We start from the raw sequence: 6460 nt of genomic DNA, 5'->3' as shown, positions 1-6460 counted from the left end.
TAACTTACTGTGAGTTGTTTGTACTGGTGCATTCTGGTATAATTATTTGCATTACTATTTGTTTTTTCTTCAGATAAATCTGATAATTGTTGCTCGGTCTCTTTACTCATTTATTTAGTATAGTGTCCACACACCTTCTCATTCTACATATACATAGAGGTATACCAGTGGCTTTACAGCCTACATTTTATTTAATTTAGAGAGTCTAATAGGGTCATATTATTGATTATCTCCAATCCCTACGGTCAATTTGGTTGTTGCGACAGTGCGACGCAACAACACTGACGCTAGGTGGCGTCAAGCTAAAAAAAACCCTGAATCCTATCTGTTGCCTCTTTAAGTAAAAATAGCCACCTGGCAAGTCAGAAACCACAGACTGTTACCAAACCGCATCATCACAATAATAATTTTTGAGTTGTCAGCTACTGTAGTGTCTTTTCCTTTTTATTGAAAAGAGAACTGTTCATAGCGTGTAGCCTACAGCTGGAGCGTCCACCAACACGAGAAACTAAGTGGGGTGATGGTTATAGGGAGGAGGCCAGAAAGGAGTATTTTGGCTCAAGATGTCACATGTGAGCTAGAGAACACAAATGATGAGTTCTGTGATTAATAGGCTACCACTGACCTCCCCTAGCTTAGCTAAAAAAGCTTTCTTTTCATTAATGGCTTGGAGTTAGAAAAAAAACCAATATATTAACTATACAGTCTTGTGTTTTTCTCATGCTGAGTTCTTATATAACAGAAAAATTTACAGAATGTACCCTTTACACTTTTGGTTCTGATTTGTGTTTTTTTATGTGTATGAGCTAATTTCACCAAAATCCCTTCATTGCCTTAATGTTTCTTAGTTTTTGGAATTAGGAATACAGCATTAGTTGTGTTATTGCGCCCTCTGCTGGTTGCGAGTGGACGCATTGCAGCAATTGCGATCTCTCGTCAGTCTGCGCTGAGCTTGACTGCGAGAGGTATGTATTTAATGCGGCTCATGCATAAAGTGAAACTGTGAAGGTTAATGTTGATTTAGGTGCATGGAACTCCGGTTATTTTTCATGTCAGTTAGAGAGATAAGCCATGCTGTATTTTTTCTTACATATTTTGCCTGTGAAGTGATTTCAGAGAGTTTGAGAGAGCTAGCTAAAACACGTGTCTGTTGTGTGTGGGCTGTCGTTCGCCATGTAATCTTCCTGCCAGATACACGGTTAAGCTTGTCTTTAACTCATGTTAGGCGTGTTGTGGTGGAGAAAGAGCCCATGTTGACAGCGTTTTGCTCTCTTTACACTCAAAACTGGTATGTTTATATGAACTGTATTCCCATTACCGTGTTCTGTAAATGTGTTTTTCATTTCAGACTTATTGTATTGTAAGATGGCGTAATATGACTTCTTTCATAGAGCCACAGCCGCTTCAGGACTGTTTTTTTAGATATGTATTTTCTTTTGTGTTAATTGATTGGTTGACACACACACACACTGTGATGATTTATGTATCCTTAGGGGTGTCACTGTAGGCTAAGCCTAATTTATATATTCATTGTGAACAGATGAGATTCACTTTCAGATACAAGGCAATGTTTGTAATTCATTTTTATTTTTATTGTATTTTCCTTTATTAAACACAAACTATTTTAAGTTACACTTAAATATACCGGTATGTCAGTCTGCACTAAGCTTGACTGCAAGAGCCGTGTTGTGGTGGAGAAAGAGCCCATGTTGATAGCGTTTTGCTCTCTTTACTCAAAACAGGAATAAACCTGAGTTCACCAGACTTGCTAGTGTGTCCAGACTCTCGTTGAGCACCAGAACACAACGCAGCATAGCTGGGATCTGCAGATCACCCCGGCTACACTTACTCCTCTCAAAAACTGTTTCTCACCTCACAGGTCAAGACAATAGGCAACTTATCCTCTCACAGAACAAATCTTAAGGGCAATTTTAACTTGATTTATCCGGAAGTGTTAAGCATGAGTCAGGCTTTCAGACACACCAGCTTGAAGAATCTACAGTATCTTAGAGGTTTGTAAAAGCTGTGGTCACACTCCAAATTATAGGGTTTGGCTTTAGGGCCACTTATTATTTCAGCTATGCTGGAATTGTGGAATATTGCTTGTAGTACTATTTAAACTTTTTTTGAATTTTTTTTTCCTCTTCCCCTTACATTTATTTATAATGTATGTATTGCAGTTGAATTATGCCGCAAGGCATTTTAAGATTGATGCCAGGCAAGCGAGAGCTTGGAAAAAGCAGAAGGTAGAACTCGAAGCGGAGGTTGACGTCTGGCCAGACTGCAAGGCGGAGGAAGGCGACGCATTAGTGAGGACATGGAGGCTACATTACGGGGCTGGGTACTGGATCGACGAGCCAAACATTTAAGGGTGACTCGCAAGATGATCCAGGCGAAAGCGATGGCGGTTTTTCCTGAAACAAATGACCGCCGTGGTGACGACTTTCATGCAAGTCAGGGATGGTTGGAGCGGTTCATGCAAAGAAACAACTTGACGATCAGAAAGCAGACCTCACTTGCACAAAAGGATGCGGAGCACTTCATCAACAAGCTGGTAAACTTCGTCACCTTTTCTTCTCGCGAGATAGCAGAGAAGAAGCTTAAAGAGTGTGATATAATCGCCATTGACGAAACAGACAGAGTAGTGACAGAGGAGGAGAAGGTGTGGTGAGGAGAATGTTAAATTGAGGCATGAAGCATCAGGATGCCTTGTGATTGCTGAATGGTTCACTGATGTCAAGGCACTCAGTGGTTTATACAATAGCTGGTGTTTTTTCTTCTGTTAATGGCTCATGTCAATTTTTATGGCAATTATTCTGTTGAATTCTGTTGAATATGAACCACAAAAAACTACTAGTAAATAGTGGTGACTTACAAAAACACAAAAACATATTTTTACTGTTAAAGTTTGTTACTGTAAATAATACAGTACTTTATTTATAATACTATATTAAAAATATAGATTTTTACTGTAAAGAAAAGTTTACATCAATATTTCTGCTGTTTAAATAAAAAAATACAGTATTTGTATTTTCAAATTTGGCTGTGATTTTTATTATTTTTTTTATTTTTATTAAAAGCCTCCTTCAAATAGTAGCCCTGGCTATTATTTGAGGAAAATACGGTACCTTCTTTCAAGTAAAGGTTAAGTGCTTTGCATTAAAAAAAAAAAAAAAAGAAAGAAAGAAACCACAGACTGGCTTCACACTGTGTTATTATGCTGCGTTCCAGGCAACCTGTAACCAGAGTCCTGCACTGGGTCGGGTACCCGCAAAAACAGCTGATTTGCGGGTGTTTTTTTTTTTTTTTTTTTTTTTAAATTTCCCGGGTTCGGACCTGGGTGGAAAAAATAACATGCGGGTCGGATCACAGGTTTTAGATAAACACATCAGTCATTAGTTCAGTAAACTACAGATAACTATCTTAGTCATTATCTACTCTCTGAGGATCGCCTCCGCTATTTCGCAACGGTCATTGGTTCAGTTGTTTACACGCGTTTCACCATCTAATAACACAATTTGTGATTGGATGACAGAATCAGCATGGCTGCCACCGTCTAACAAGCGCCGCTTCCAAAACAGTAAATAATTATTTAGGTATTTGAGAAATAAGTGGATAAAACGTACAACTATCACTTTATAATGTTTCTGAATTGTTTCCCTGATGGATTATTTCTCTCCTCGATGGATTCTAAAAACACGTGACGGCTCGTAACTGCTGAACGTCGCTCTAGACAGAAAGTAAGTCTATTATTACACATGTAAAGTTCCTTTACATAGATTAAAAGTTTAAAAGCATTAAACGTAACAAACAAGTGCTTTTACAGTCGTATGGGAGAAGAACACAGAGGGTTGATGATGGAGCTGAAGTCAGGTTTTTATTGTGAGAGCTGTTTCATTCAGGTGGTTGTTTACTTACTGGCGCCTTAACTGTGGCGATATGCTGTTCAATATTCAGCCAATATGACCCAAAATGATTACTTTAAATCCAGGTTACGGGTCAGGCTGCGGGTCGTGTTTCAATGGGTCGAACCGGGTCGCGGTACTAATTGGCCTGATGAGCAGGTTTACGGTTCGGGTGCGGGTTTGTACGTCCCTGGGTGGGGTCGGGGCGGATCTTGAAAACTGGACCCGTGCAGGACTCTGCCTGTAACTTGTGTTTTTACAACCTTCTACCCGTGAAAGTGCACTGGAACAGTAGTCAAACCCATAACTTACCCCCCGTGAACTCATACCAGATTGATGTACTCCCATTTACGCTTTCTGACGTCACACAGCACTCTAAACCAATTACCTTACTCCTCTAAACAACAATGGCAGCCCCATGGATGCAGTGTTGATGCAGGTGATACTCGGTGAGAAATTGACAAAAAATAACCCTAATGTTAACGCATTATTGGCAGCCGCTCTAACAGCTAGTTTCCAGTGTGAGAATAAGTCAATACAAAATATGTTTCCAAACACACAGATAACGTAAAATAAAAAGTATAATAGCATTTGTGACCTTTATGTGCGTTTTTCCTCCTCCGTTTCGCTCAAATGGGCAAGGAACCGGCACCTTTGGCGATAGAAGTGATCATAAATAAACATATACCCTGCGCAGTCTGCCATGTTGGTTTGACAGTTTGGCGTGACTTGCCTGGAATGCTATCAAGTCGTGAGTTGTGACTTGAAGTGGTAACTTAGGGGCTCAGAAACTTGCCTGGAACGCAGCATTAGACAATCACCTGAGTTGCATGTAAAGGCAGATTTCAAAGTGTTGTTAAACTAAACCAAAAAAAAAAAGGAATTAATTATTAATTCTGAGAATTTATTTAGACATCATGAAGATGTCTGCACTTTATTTTGACAAACATTGATTGCTCTCTAAGTGATGTTTCATGTTTCAAGATGCCCCCATTTCCACTGATTGCAATAACGTTCATGAGGAGAGAATTCAAAATATTGTCAAAAATTCAGTTTATGAGATACAATTGACCTATGGCTAAGCCCCACCCCCCTCCATTCACTCGGACAAAATATCAACATTCAGTGACCGGCGCTATGGCAGGTGTCACATTACACGGCATTTCGCAGGAGGCAATTGATGATTTTTGGAGACATAACAATCAAATTTTGGTGCATCAAAGCGCCATGAAGTTAAGGTTTTTGGCTCAGAATATGAGAAAAGGATAACGGCCTTTTTACCATCTTTACCAAGAGTGTCTCTCCGTTAGTTTGGTGCTACAGTATTTACACTGCATCAATCAGCATAACGTTTGCCAACCTCTGTTATCTCTGCGATTACAGGTAAGTTAATGAAGCTAAGCTCCAGAAGTTAACGTTAGCTTAACTAGAGCCCTATGGACAACAGCTAACAATGATGTACGATCACTAGGGTTGGGACTCTTTAGGATTTTAACGATTCTGATTCCTTACCGATTCCTTCTTAACGGTCTGATTGCTTACCGATTCCTCTTACCGATTCCTACATTATATTCATTATACTTGCTATACTAAAAACAAGTATATAATAAACACAAATGCAATCATACAAATACAAAAACTTTATTCTAACTTGCACAGTACAATTAGATGAAAATACATGTGTGTGGTGTGTATTTCAGATTTAGAGCTTGTATCATCTCCCTGAGGATATGTAACAAAAAGTGATTCTCTGATTTCTACAGTAACACTATTACTTCAAATTAACCACAGCAATGTCATAAAAAATACTTAAATGCATTCATGCTTGGGCACACACATTGGCTGTTTGTTTCTACTGCTCCCCTTGCTGGAAGCCTCGGACATCCCGCCGCCCGCACCCATCTCAAACACGGAGGTCTCCCTCTCCGCCGAGCACCCACAGCGCACGCCTGGCCTGTTAAATAGCCTGTAACCATAACAACTGTGTGACAAAAACTCAGTGCTTTAATAATTAAATAATGTTGGGCTCGGTCAGGTTCAGACAGAAATATGTGGCCCGTGCCGCACTCTAATGGAAATGCATGTGATGTTTGGTTTTTTTTTGACAATCTAGGAACCGTTTGCAGGAACCATTACTCCAAATGTGGTGGAACCGTTTGCGGAACCAGAACTTTGGACCCACTTCCAAAAAAGAACCGGATCTGGATCCCAACCCTAACGATCACCAAAGTACAAAACTAGAACAAAATAGGCTAAATAAACTCCCAGCAAACAAGGTGACATGATGAACAACGCAGCTAGGAGCTAACGTTTGTCTAACTTTAGCTAACGTTAGCTAGAGATGTTAAAGATAACATTATATTTCTTTCCAGCAAAGTGACAATATTTTGCCCCAAACACAATGTTGACTTACCTTAAAACAGATTGTTAATCTTATTCACGTTGAGTTGATGTTGTGGTCTACCGCACAACTTTATCCAAAGGAGACACTTTTCTCGGTGGAGATGTGGTTTAAAGTGTAAAAAATACACCCCGTCACCCAGCCTCTCAGGATA

The sequence above is a fragment of the Epinephelus fuscoguttatus genome, linkage group LG24 (genome assembly GCF_011397635.1).
Source record: "Epinephelus fuscoguttatus linkage group LG24, E.fuscoguttatus.final_Chr_v1".
Taxonomy (NCBI): Eukaryota; Metazoa; Chordata; class Actinopteri; order Perciformes; family Serranidae; genus Epinephelus; species Epinephelus fuscoguttatus.
This window is presented reverse-complemented; position numbering follows the sequence as displayed.